Source organism: Barbus barbus (genome assembly GCF_936440315.1).
Source record: "Barbus barbus genome assembly, chromosome: 2".
Classification (NCBI taxonomy): Eukaryota; Metazoa; Chordata; class Actinopteri; order Cypriniformes; family Cyprinidae; genus Barbus; species Barbus barbus.
Window position 1 is genome coordinate 38,767,585 of NC_136730.1, and position 13,023 is coordinate 38,780,607.

General features: G+C 39.4%; 1 protein-coding gene across 1 annotated transcript in view; it reads left to right on the forward strand.

The window, feature by feature from the left end:
- LOC306880573 (activating signal cointegrator 1-like) overlaps positions 1–13,023 on the forward strand; it is a 60,829-nt gene that overhangs the window by 37,404 nt on the left and 10,402 nt on the right. The window lies entirely within an intron of this gene.

Sequence of the window (13,023 nt, forward strand, 5' to 3'; positions counted from 1 at the left end):
TGGTCGGAACTGGTCTTGCAGGGTATTCGAAATATTATTATTTTCATAATTACTTTTGTGGATGTTTGTTTGCTCCACATGCAAGATGGTGTACAGAGTTGGTGGTGAAATTTCCCTGGGAAACACAAGATTATTCTTTTCATCTCTTGTGCTGGTTGTTTTTATCATTTAATGTTTAGTGTTGTCCTCACTATCATCATTTAGCTTTGGTTCCCTTTGGTTGTGATCAAGGTGTCCATTCATTTGATTTATGCAGACCAATTTTCACATGGTGGATCACATCTTTAGGTAATGCCAGTAATAATGCTAGCATATTTGATTTGCATGAATTTGGAGAGAGAACCATACAATTTCCATACAAATATACTACGGAAACCATGGTAATACTGTGGAGATTGATTGCTTGAAATCGTACCATAGTGTATGATTGAAGAAGGCGGTTAACGTAAAAATATTCAAACAATATGAAACAAATAGTTGTTGGTCTGTATAAAAACAAATGTACTCCAGCTGGTTCTTTTCCCTGGGTTTGACTTCATAGCTCAGGATAGTCACTAATTAAAGATTAATTCAAGCTTCAGAGGGGTAAGTCACATTGCATTTACAGTGTTGGTGATCAACCAAAAAAAAAAAACTCATGGCACTGTACTTCTGGGAGGTCCTGCACCAGCTGAGCAAGTGCCATTGAGATGAATGGGATTGCTAACGGATGAATGTTAGCTTTCTTCTAAGAATGAGAGACCTCCTTGTTCCAGTCACATGACTCAAGTTTTGTCACCAGACAGCATAAAAATGACTTATAGAATGAAAGAAAAGAAAACTTCGACCTGCAAATATTCCTATATGAATGCATTGTTTTTCATCCACCATAGTGTTCACAGGAAATCTCTGCTCTTAACGGAGGTGGTTTGGTGCTGTTTTCTCAGTCATTCTTCACAGCTGCTCGACTGTCAACAGTGGTGTTATTTCACAGTACAGACTGGAAGCATTTCACACTTGGATAGTATCTGCGTGACGGTTCCTCCTTAATCACATTTACACATTCTTTTCCGTTTAACCTGCTTAGCTTCTCAAATAAAAATGATCAATTAATTATAGAAGTTCAATGATGGTAAATGCGTGAATTCTCGGGTGGAAAGCATCTCTGACAAGCATGGGTGATTGCTTTTACAAGAGCACTGGCAACTCACTGTTCGGGGTCTTTTGTTTTCACATAAAGGAAGCACAAAGCCAGGCCCTCAAAAGCGATCCTCCCTCCTTCCTCCACCAGCTTTTCATATCGTAATGGAGAATTTTATATCCATTTTGACCTTGTGTCTAGCCACCGTTTCCCATTCATTTTCATTCTCTCCTAAGCTGCCAGAGCTCTCAGGAGAGCCGACCTCTATGAACTCCTCACGGGGTGAATGGGGGAGGAGATATGGACTGATAAGCTGGGAGAGCAGTGAAGAGTAAGAAGTCACCACAGAGATGTCCTGCCCTTTACCTCTCCCGTGTCTTCCATGGTTTATCCAACATTAGGGTCAAGGTGTCACCCTTTTGGTCCCGATGCACTGAAAAAGGCCTGTGAGCCAAAACGCTTCTTTTTCCTCCACGTGTAAAATAAAAACATCAGAAAAAAAATAGATTTTCAAATGCAAATCACCGCTGAATTTTTGAAGTAATAGGATTTATGCAACAAAATGAGATGATATATGAGATAAGAGAGTGTGGTGTAAATAACCTTTTTTCCAGACTTTTTCTGTACCCTATCATCCCAACAGCATGTTGATTTATGGATTAGCAATCACAAAAATATGCTTGCGGTCTCCGAGAACAAAGCTATTATGGAAAACTGACTTGTATAATAGAACGCCATCCATCTACCCCTCATTGTTGCTGGAATTACTGACATTTAAATGTGGGAAATTTGGACTCTGTCATTCCATTACAAAGAAACTTCCATTCGCTGATTAAAATGACTATTAAAGCTGTGTGGGTGCGGAGGTTTCTGTTCATCAGGCACCGGAATCTTTTATCCTGTCATTTCATCTCCGCACTGAAGGTCATCCTCACTACATCGAGCTATCGGACATATCCTGACGAGTGGCTTCAGCCATGTGTGAATATTGCAAGCTCACATCAGTGATTCTGTTACATGCTAGCCTTATAAAGGCTAAAGGTTGTCTCTCTCTGTTCTTGCTTTATTCGAATCAATATGGCTTCAATATCCAAACAAGCGTGCCTTGCAAGCGGCATGTATTAATTATATGCAGCCCAGCTACTAGCATTCTATGCTGAACTGCTTTGCTGAAGGACAGACTTGAAGTAGATGATCTGTTTATTTCCTCAAAGGAAACCACTTTTTTCTGGATTAACATAGTGTACTGTATTAAATAAAGCTTTATTTTAATAAAAAGGTCACATTTTTTGTGCTTCTGGAGACTTCTAGTCTGGTCTCTGACTATTGGCATAATGTCTGGTTCACTTGGCAGTTTATTCTGGCTAGAACCTCTTAGACCAAGATGAAATTGTCTGACCAGAATGTAAAACATCCAGTTGTAGTTTGTTTAATTTTACCATGCTGTTTAAGGGCAACTTTATCTGCAAAAGTTGATACCACAAAAATAAACTGACTCACAGACTTTGGAGTTATTGTTTAATTTCAGTTAATGAAAAGAGGACTGATATTTGTTTTATTCCTCAAATTTGGGAACCCCTGGACTATTTCACTACTGTTCCTCACATGGGTATCTAGTTACTTCCTACTGAGATCTCTCAGCTTCTTTAACACTTTTTACCATATTTAAATATTTTAAATCCATGCTGCCAGATTGTCCCACACAATTGGTGCAGAAACGTGTGGAAATTCACCCACCAGTTACCTCACCACCCACTAGCTACCTTACCGAGGGGCTGCAGTAGCCTGAGGCCATCAGCTTATTGACTCTTATCGCACTTTCTTTTTCTCCCTGCAGTGCCCTTGTTTCTTTTTCCCTTCATTTCTCCACTATCTTTTTTTTCATTCTCTTCCATAAGGTAAGTAAAAAAAGAGGTTTTGGTTTATTCATGGACTCCTTTTTTTATATTCATGTTTTTTCCAGGGCTATCTGGGTGCGATGGCATTTCTTGCTTCAGCAGCTGCTGGGATGCTCGACAGAAATCAGGTTTCAGGAGCCTTGCGGTGGGGGAAGGGAATGTGTATTGGGGGGTTATATATTACCCAGGAAATGTGCAGCAGGCTTCAGAGGTGACAGGCTGTGTTTATTACAGATCTGTCACACAGCTAATGGGCAGCCGGGAACTGGCTGCTTCACTAATGTGAAGAAGCGTGCAGTGAACAAGAGGACTTTAGTGCTGAGGGAAGGGCCCCCTCCCCCCGCTTTGCCCTTTAAACTCAAAGCAGTGACAGTGATCCGCAAACAGAGAAAAGGTGAACGAATGTCACCTGAAATGCACAGAAGTTACAACACTGCATGCTAGTAGATAAGTACACTTAACAGATGAGTGTATCCAAAACAACTTAGAGTAGAACTTACTGGCTAGAATCTTAAGGACTTTTTTGTCATTGACACTGATTGTGTTGATTGGTGAAATGGATTTGTAACATTTTAGATTGTGTCAATTGAGCTCAGAATCAAAATACTGTATGTAAACAACAGATATGCAAAGAGCAGAAATGCAGAGTTCTGTGGTTTTAGATTTTGTTTTGGTCCTGGAAGAACGTTCCTGTCAGTGGAATTTAGTCCTAATGGTGTAAAGTAATCTTAAAGGGATAGTTCACCCAAATATGAAAATTCTGTCATTAATTACTTGCCCTCATGTTGTTCAAAACCTGTAGCCCAGTTTGTGCTGTTTACAGTGTTATTAGACTTTAGCCATTTATATTTTTATAAGCCACTGAAAAAAGCACAAATGTCAAGGCAAGGCCCCCAAAACACCCTCAGGCCCCAGAGGGTTAAGTAACATTTTCATGTTCACGGTGAACCAGTGTTTTTGGGAAACTGTTGGGTTGACTGAGTCTGTTCTTTAGAAATTGGCAGAAATAAAAAGAGGCTCCTTTTAATAGGTTGTACTGTTGTGTACAATAGTGCAAATGTAGAACGATTTTAAATTGTTAGCATTAGCACAAAGCTAACCATTTTTTTGATTTCATGGCATCTTTAAGACCACACAACCCACTGAATGGACTCCTCATATTCCTACTTCTGGTCCTCACAGCCTTGTTTTCATTCATGTCACATGAGACGTGGCGTTTACCCTGAATAATGTCTGTTAATGTTTCTTAGTAACTGAAAACAAATGTAGTCTACTTTGAGAGGTGTCCTGGAGGCCATGTGGAATAGAGTTTAAGAGTTTAATTGCTGACTACTTTTCCAGGCTCCCACACAGGGTTGTTCATTCATATCGTGCTGTGTGATCAAAATATCAACAAGCGGTTTAATATGCTTGTATATCTGTCTCCGTGATACAATCCTTCAGTGCTAAGAAGGCTTGCTAGCTTTTAAAAAGAGTACTACATAAACATATAAAAGATATGTGTACAGTAAAAGGGAATGGGGGAGACCATTTGACAGTCCAAGAAAGCAAGCCTTTGAAGGTCCTGTGCACTCAAGCGACGATCCAAGAATGCGGTTGGTATTTGGCTAAGAACTGAAAGAGATGTAGCTCTCATACATAGTTCGGCCCAGCATGAAATCAATGACGCAACGAGACCCAGGTCCTGTTATTTAAACATAGTTTGCTTGTTTGTTTTGTGTTTCATCATCTTCAACTAGTTTTTAAAAGCAGCGGCCCAGCTCTGAGGGTTTTCCACCTAGTGGACCCACAAGTTAATGCAGTCCAGTTCAGGCACATGTAAAATAAATAAAATTGTAATAAAATAAAAATTAAGAGTGAGTGTAGACCACTTTCTGCCACATCTGGTAAAGTCTTAAAAAAAATACAATTGCAAATTAAGTTTTACGTGTCAGTGTTCTTGAAATCTTATGAAAAATACATTTGTGCTAGTTATTACCTAAATATATACACTATAAATGGCTTTTCTTTGGAATTCTCTTGGATTCTTTGGTAAACATTAATTATCTGTGCGAAAAACAGTATGAAAGACTGAAATGTTTATGCACAATCCGGGCACACTAATGCTCTTTAAAGCAACATTGCTTTTGTGAGTAACTGGCAAACCGCGCTCCATTATGAAAGGATTAGTGCACAACGAAAGGAATCGTGTGGGCAACACTTACTGTATTGCATCTATTGTTTTGTTCTTTGTACTTTTTCATCAAGATTTTGAATTCTGGTTAATGTCTGTGTGCATGACGAGTCTGCTACTCTAGTGCTCTCATCTAGCAGACACCCGATAGGGAGTACCACACCATTCAGAATCACCAATAAATCCTTTGTTCAGATTATGCATATAATGCAAACACCGGAACATCTTGAAAAGAGTTTTACTGTGTTGACCGTCGTAACTGAATGCGACATGCTGTTTAAATGTTGAATGGAGAATGACTTGACTGCTGCAATGGAGGAAAGAGTTTCTGTGAACTTAAATTTAACAACCTAATATACTGTCTGTTTCTCAAATAAAGCTATCTTAAGTGGAAATCAAGTATAGTACATGTTTATAGTGCTTTTATAGTATTTTTCTTTCTTTTTTTGTCCATCTCGGATTTGGCTTGGACCGATCTGATACCCAATCTGTCAAAAAAGGTCTGTATTGGACCGATACTGAGTATCAAATCGGCAAATAAAGATTAAACTAAGCCTAGTGGCACTAAGTGGTATTGCACAAAATAATGTTTTTCAGTCCCCTTCAAGTCTCTTCCTCATCTTTAGTTGTTCAGAGAAACTGATTGTCCTGGCTTAAACTCATACCTTGGCATGTTGGACACCTCAAAACCATCCACTTTCACAGCAGGAAAGCACCAGTCTACAAATGGCTTGCTTTTAGCTGTCTCCACTCATTACGCTGGAAAAGTATTTCAGCATTAAAAAAAAAAAGACACTGTTCACCCGTAATGTCTCTCCCTACAGAATGGCAGTAGTTCTGTGGTCCTGAGAGGCAGATCTGCAGTGATCTGGCATGATGTTGCCCTCCATTTGTTACCAGTAATGACCGCTCTGCTTAGAGAGCCCAAGTCCTCAGAGAAGAGCAATGGAGATCGTGTCTATGTGCGGGCTGCCAGCTGCTCCCATGTTTCTCATGCTGTCTGAGGTTTAATTTTCCCACTGCAGCACGTATGAATAATGATATGAGGCAAAGAGCCCTCTTCTTTATCTTAATTTAATCCTAATGTACACAACAGCCAACTGCAATAGAGCACTAGCAACAGTGTGGGAGTACTGGAGTCCCACACCATATGATGACAAAGATTACAAGGTCTCGATTTGGTGTTGTCAAGCTTGTTTTTACAGGCTCATCTGTCGACAAATACATCTACTACTTTGTTACTGGAAGTAGGAACCCTTGACTCTGTGCCCTCAGCCTCTGCCAAGATGGCCATTTAAGCTCTTAAAAAATTAATGCATGAGCGAGAGAGAGGAAGATGGTGGGAGTAAATGGAAAGACTGTGTGCATGAAAGTCGAGTTGCTGGTCTCTGGTTACTGTTGTTGCTCATTTGCACCTTGCATCTTCAAGTGTTGCCTGAGCACTTTTGTTTGACAAAAAAAGAGAATCGAATATCTAAAAAAACATAAATTATGTTTTACATGTGTTTGTGTGACTATGTCTTGCAGTAGGGCTTCCATCCATTTTATATTTTACAATTGTAATAGTGCTTAATTTAAACTCCCATAATAATCTCTTTATTTTTTCTTTGATGCCTAAATCGTCTTGCCTAGTTTTTCCTTCAGTTGCCTTATAAAAATGTTTGCTGACTTGGACTAATTGGAATATTGGATATTTATTCAAAATGTGGTCTACAACATTTGTTCTTAACAAATTCTGTTTTTAAAAACATTGTATTAATACACTGCAGAGGTTTAATAGGAAAATTGACCATTTTGGTTTCTAAGTGTTTCTTGAGTTCCAAATCAATGCAATATAGTAGGCTTAAATTAGATTTTTGTTGCAAGTGAAGCTGTATTTAGTTAAGGTTGTTTCCCTTTTAAATTAAGGCATTTTCTTAATGCTTTTTTAAGGTTGAGGCCATGTTGTGCAATTTGTCCTTTCTGGCATTTTCCTAATTTGAGTATCTTCTACCAAATGACAGATGAATTAACTCAAAAGTGCTATAGTTTGAATGGATATATATGAAATATATTGGATGTAAATTGTGCAATATACCCAGACACTTTCTACAACTGTTTTCATTGTTTTTCCTTGCTCCCCACAGCCCTATCACAACATGCCTTACATGCTAGATTGCCAAGCGCAACACCTTAAATGAAAGCTTTGTTGTAACCACTTCAAATCAGTGGGTGTTTCCCTGTTCATGCTGCATTACTCCTTAAGTGGCTTAAAAACAAAGGCAGGGTTATCCCTTGACCATTTACTCATTGTGCAAATCTAACTGGAGAAGTACAATACTATTATAGATCAACACAACTTGATTTACGTGGTTGTAGATTGTTGGAAAAAAAACATTTGACTTGACTAAGCAGATTTGTGTAAAACACAGAATTGCTGTGAATATTTAATGTTACGTGTAGATGTATGCTTACTGTTGGTATGACGTAGCTCTCAATTAACTTCAGTACCTTTATACCAAGACTCTGTCCAAGAAATTCAGTGACAAATATTTACACATTTGCTTAGCGATCAGAGGTCACAACTGTAATAAATCTTGCTGGTGTTCATGTGAAAGGCCAGAGCATCGGTGCATCACACATGGCTTTCCTTCACGCTACGTTTCTGTTCTGTTGAGTGTGAAAGGGACTCATGCTCGCCATGAATATTGCATTAACACATTCCCCACCATATGTAGCCTCGGTGCCCTGGCTACTGTTGCAAGTGCACTCAGCATGCAGTGAGAGTCACTCCCTTGCACTGACCTGCCAACAGCAGCAGCTCTGTATTATGTACAGCAAACATGCTTTTAGTTTTGTTGACAAGCTCCAACATGGAAATTAGTCGAATATGTAGATCCATGTTTGGGTGTTCTAACTGCCACCCAGCGTACAGTTAAACACTCTTTGAAACTTGATATAATAAAAATGCCTGTCTGCTTCCTTCTGAATAAGATGGTTAAATTTGACATTTCATGCCAAATATCCCGGTAAGGGATCCTCATAACTTTTCTGAATGCCCTTTCCTAAGTGTTGATATTCAAACAGTCCAGTGGGCCTGATTGATGATCTCAATGATGTTAGCATACTTGGATCGATTTTCGTGGCTTTTCTGCTCATTACTCTCAAATTGAGTCTAGCCAGGGCTTTGACCCCAGGGATGTGGCTGAGGTGCCCCTTTAGCAGGCAGTGTAGGTTACAGTATGAACGGTGTGGATTTCACTACATTGTGTCGACATTCATTTTACATTTAAGCCTATTATGCATCTACAGAAACTACTTCATGATGGGGTTTAATTTTGTAGGTAGTGTTTTGCACCTTTTCTGCTGATTATTGAACTTTGCCTTTCATGGTTATATAATTGTCTGCAGTCAGGGCACTGCAACACAATTTTTTTACTATAAATATATTTCTATCATGACAACTTTAAGAATAGCTTAGCATGTAATGGAAATGACAATGTTAATGTATTTAGTTTTGGTGGACTAAATCTGCTATGCTGCTGTTGGGAATGGCATACAGGAAATCACCATTAGCAGATCTAGACAGGTGGAGCTGGGGAGGTGGAGGGTCTCTGATAACACGCTGCAAGAATGTACTAGAATGGACTATTTTAACAGTGAATGAGACTTAAGTTTTCAAGTTTTAAAAAGAATAAAAATAAATGTATGATAATAGTGCATTGGATTGACACTATATTCTGAAGATTTTTAGTGAACAACTACTTACATTACAGTCCAAATGTACAGTAAATAAATTTATCTGTTTTTGTAACAAAAGAAATTTGTACAAGATGGAGAAAAATTTAACTTTTATATGGCTTTTTTTGGTATTACTGTAATGGTTAGGTTTGGATTCAGCCACAGCCATATCACCCTGCAGCCCAAGACTGGTTGCCCACGGAAGCTAAGCAGGGTTGAGCCTGGTCAGTACCTGGATGGGAGACCTCCGGTGAAAACAAGGTTGCTTTTGGAAGAGGTGTTAGTGAGGCCAGCAAGGGGTGCTCACCCTGTGGTCTGTGTGGGTCCTAATGCCCCGGTATAGTGACGGGGACACTATACTGTCAAAAAGCACCGTCTTTCGGATGAGACGTTAAACCGAGGTCCTGACTCTCTGTGGTCATTAAAAATCCCATGGAACTTCTCGTAAAGAGTAGGGGTGTAACCCCGGTGTCCTGGCCAAATTCCCTCCACTGGCCTCTATCATGGCCTCCTAATAATCCCCATACACTTGATTGGCTCTATGACTCTCTCTCCTCTCCACCTGTAGCTGGTGTGTGGTGAGCGCACTGGCGCCATTGTCCTGTGGCTGCCGTCGCATCATCCAAGTGGATGCTGCACACTGGTGGTGGTTGAGGAGAGACCCCCCCACGTGATTGTAAAGCGCTTTGGGTGTACAGCAATACACAATAAAGCGCTATATAAATGCATCATTCATTCATCTTATATTTTTGTTTTCATACAATTTCCCCATTTTGTATGAATTAATGATTATGGATTGGACAAGTGACTAAATCTTTCATGTTAAAATGAGTTTTAGTTCTAACCAACCACAGCAACGCCGTATTTCTCTTTGTGTAGATCGAAAAATGACTTTTTCACTGAAAACTGTCATGTCCTGCCTGATTAAAATATATAATATTCTTGTTCGCTTTTTTTGGATGCGTAGCTGATTATTAAACCTGGCTGAAAAGTCCATGAATGTCACGGTTGTCACTGTGAAAACATTTCGGCATCATTTGGGGAGCTTGAAAAAGAGTCAGCACTGGTGTTAGTCATCTTTAATGTTTACTATCTCTCTTTTACCTGGACAGCAGCCACTGCCTGAGCTGAAAGAGGAATGTGTTGCTTTGAGAGCCTTGAGATAGGGCTGGAATTTCCCCAAAAGGCTGCCGCAAACAAGACCGGCATGGCAGGCATTCTCTTCCTCTAATTGGGCTTTCACAATCAAAGAGAAATCCTTTTTCAAACTGTCTGGTAGAATTTCTCCAGTACTTGAAAGCAACTGGACGTGCTTTTCCATTTGAATCAGACTCATAATTGAAGCGTGGCAGAGGAGACTGAAAAGATGTCCTTGTTAAGCAATCAAACGGTGTTTTGAACTGAAGATCCAGCCCCAGATCGTGACTGCAGTAATTAGAGAGCTTTTTGGTTATATTTGGAAACGCACTCATGCTTGTCTCTGGAGGGAAAAGCTGCTGCTTCTCTACTGCAGTGCATCAGCTGTTCACCTTCAAGCTGGATTTCATGTTTTAAACACATTAAGGTCTATAGCATCAGAACAAAATAACAAAGGAAAGTGGATCGCTGCTGAAAAATCAAACGACGCATGTTGGCCCTAAACTATTTAGCCATTCAGACAGTGACACAATTTTTTCCTGGCCTCAAACACATTATCATTGTGCTTCAGTTGTTTGTTTCCACTATGACCTTTAAGTTGGTTGTACTCTGGTATTGACAGCTTACATGTGTGCTGTTCTGGAAACATGACCCAAAATGTTTAATATTTGCGTACAAGAAATTGTGGCTGAAATGTTGCAGCTGGCATGAAAAATATCGTAGAACAGCATTGTTTTAATTTGATTCCAAAGTATGATCAAGTGGTGCTTAAAAACAAACTAAAAATGTATAAAGTAATGCACTTTCAATGGAAATCTATGAGACATGAAAAGGAATAAACATTAAAATAGGCACTTTTTCAAAATTATATTTTCCAGACTTTAATGTCATTCTCATCTTAGTATGCATGAAGTTTTAGAATTGTATACCAGCAATCTCTATGCAATTAAACCCCATCAACGATTACATCAGCAATGTATAACTAGAAGTTAATACTGCTAGCACTGTAGTTAAAAAAAAAATTCAAATTTTAACATTTAAAAGGACAAAGGAGCATTTGCATTTGTTAGTGAGTCAATTTTGTTTGTTTTAACAAACATCATAATTGCAGTTAAAATTTGTACTTGGAGCCCACAATTAGTAACTTACAATTTACTAACTGCATAACAACCGTTTCACTATTAGAGAAAGATCATTTGATAATTAGAGTCATTTCCTATTGATGTTTCCCAGTGTGCTCTACAGAGACGAGGCTTTCTTGATGACTAAGGTTACACACAAACACACACATCCTCATGGTAATTATCAGATCTTTATCTTATCTACAATATTTCGTGCCAGTGCCCTTGAAAGTGTGCTGATAAAAACCTTGGCGAAATCACACAGCGCTTAGAATGACTCTTTGTTTTACATTTCAGTGCTTCCCACAGCTAGCCCCGGCTTTGTGTTGAGCTTGTTTTAATCTCCATAGCTCTTGTTGAGTTTATTGTTGTGCCTTTGAAAGAAGTGTATTTACACTCAGAGAGCTGTCTGTAGCCACCTCGGCTGAGCCCAGACCTCTCTCAGCAGGATAATCTGCAATCTGATCTGCTCACCCCCTACATAGCAGCCAGCTCTGTCGTCTTTGTGGCGTACAGCGAGTGGGGGGGAGGGGCCCTCGCTCCTGTCTCCCCATGTATGGACTAGTTCTCCGTGAGCTGAAGAGGCCCTGAGTGCTCATGTTTATACTGAGTCCCCACAGGCTGTGTGTTTGCCGGCTATAAGATTCACACTTTGAGAACAGGACTCGTTGAATTTTATGTTTTTTTTGGAAGAGTGAGGAAGCACCGGTGAGGATTTTTGACATGTCTGATGTTGTTGTTGCCATGTTTTGCTTCCCATAATGTCTCGGAAAGAAAAGATGTGGTAATTTTACATTTATAAGACCCGATTCACTCTTATGAATGATTCAAGTCAATGTGAATTGGCATTCACTGCCCACTTTATTTCCCTAATGTCCCTAATATTTCTTTGTTAAATGGTGTGAATGGCAAGGAAGTGGTGGAAGGAGAGGAAAAAAAACCCGCTTAGAAAGGATATGCAAATGTATTATAGTTATGTTTATGTGTAATTATATATATATATATATATATATATATATCTGCAGTCATACGTTTATAGACCAATTGCATGCGTTCATGAGTCCCTTGTTTGTTCTGAGCAGTTAAACAGCCCACTATTCTTCAGAGAAATTCTCCAGGCGCTGCGCATTCTTTGGTTTTCCAGCATCTTCTGCATGTTTGAACCATTTCCAGAAGTAACTAAATGATTTTGAAATCCCTGTTTTCACACTGAGGACAATTCAGGGACTCCTACACAGCTATCACTGATGCTCAAGAAGGCAATACAATCCATTAAGAGACAGTGGGTATATGAAACAGTAGTCAAAATGATTTTTAGGAAATATGTTTGAATGAATTTGTTTTGTTTTCCTTTGTTTTAAGCACAAACCTCATTTGCTGGCCATTTGCCAGCAAGATTAGAAATTCAAGGATGATTTAGATTTTTTACTGGCCATTCAGAAAACAAGACAAAATAGTGAATTTTTTTTTTTTTGTTCTTGTTTTTTTGCAGTGCTTCCATGGCTCTGTGTGTCTAAAAAGAAACCATACATCGCAGAGTGCACTCATAAGTGCTCCTGACACGTTTACTTGTAAAAGCAGTGGCTGTGTAGAGGTGTGCGATACACTCCTCCGATGGACTCTGCGTGTATTAATGTTTTGTGGCATTAGACTGGCAGGTTTCCAGGGCTGCTCAATGAGGCAGCACTCAGTCTGCTGAGCTCTTTCTGCCTCACGTCACTGTTTATTCTTCCCTGCACTCCAGCAAACCAGCTGAGCTTCTGGAATATACTCCATCAGCTTCTATCTCTGTACTGTGTCCACAGTTACCGTGCCAGTCAATTCCTTAACACCCAACACATAACCTTCCAACCT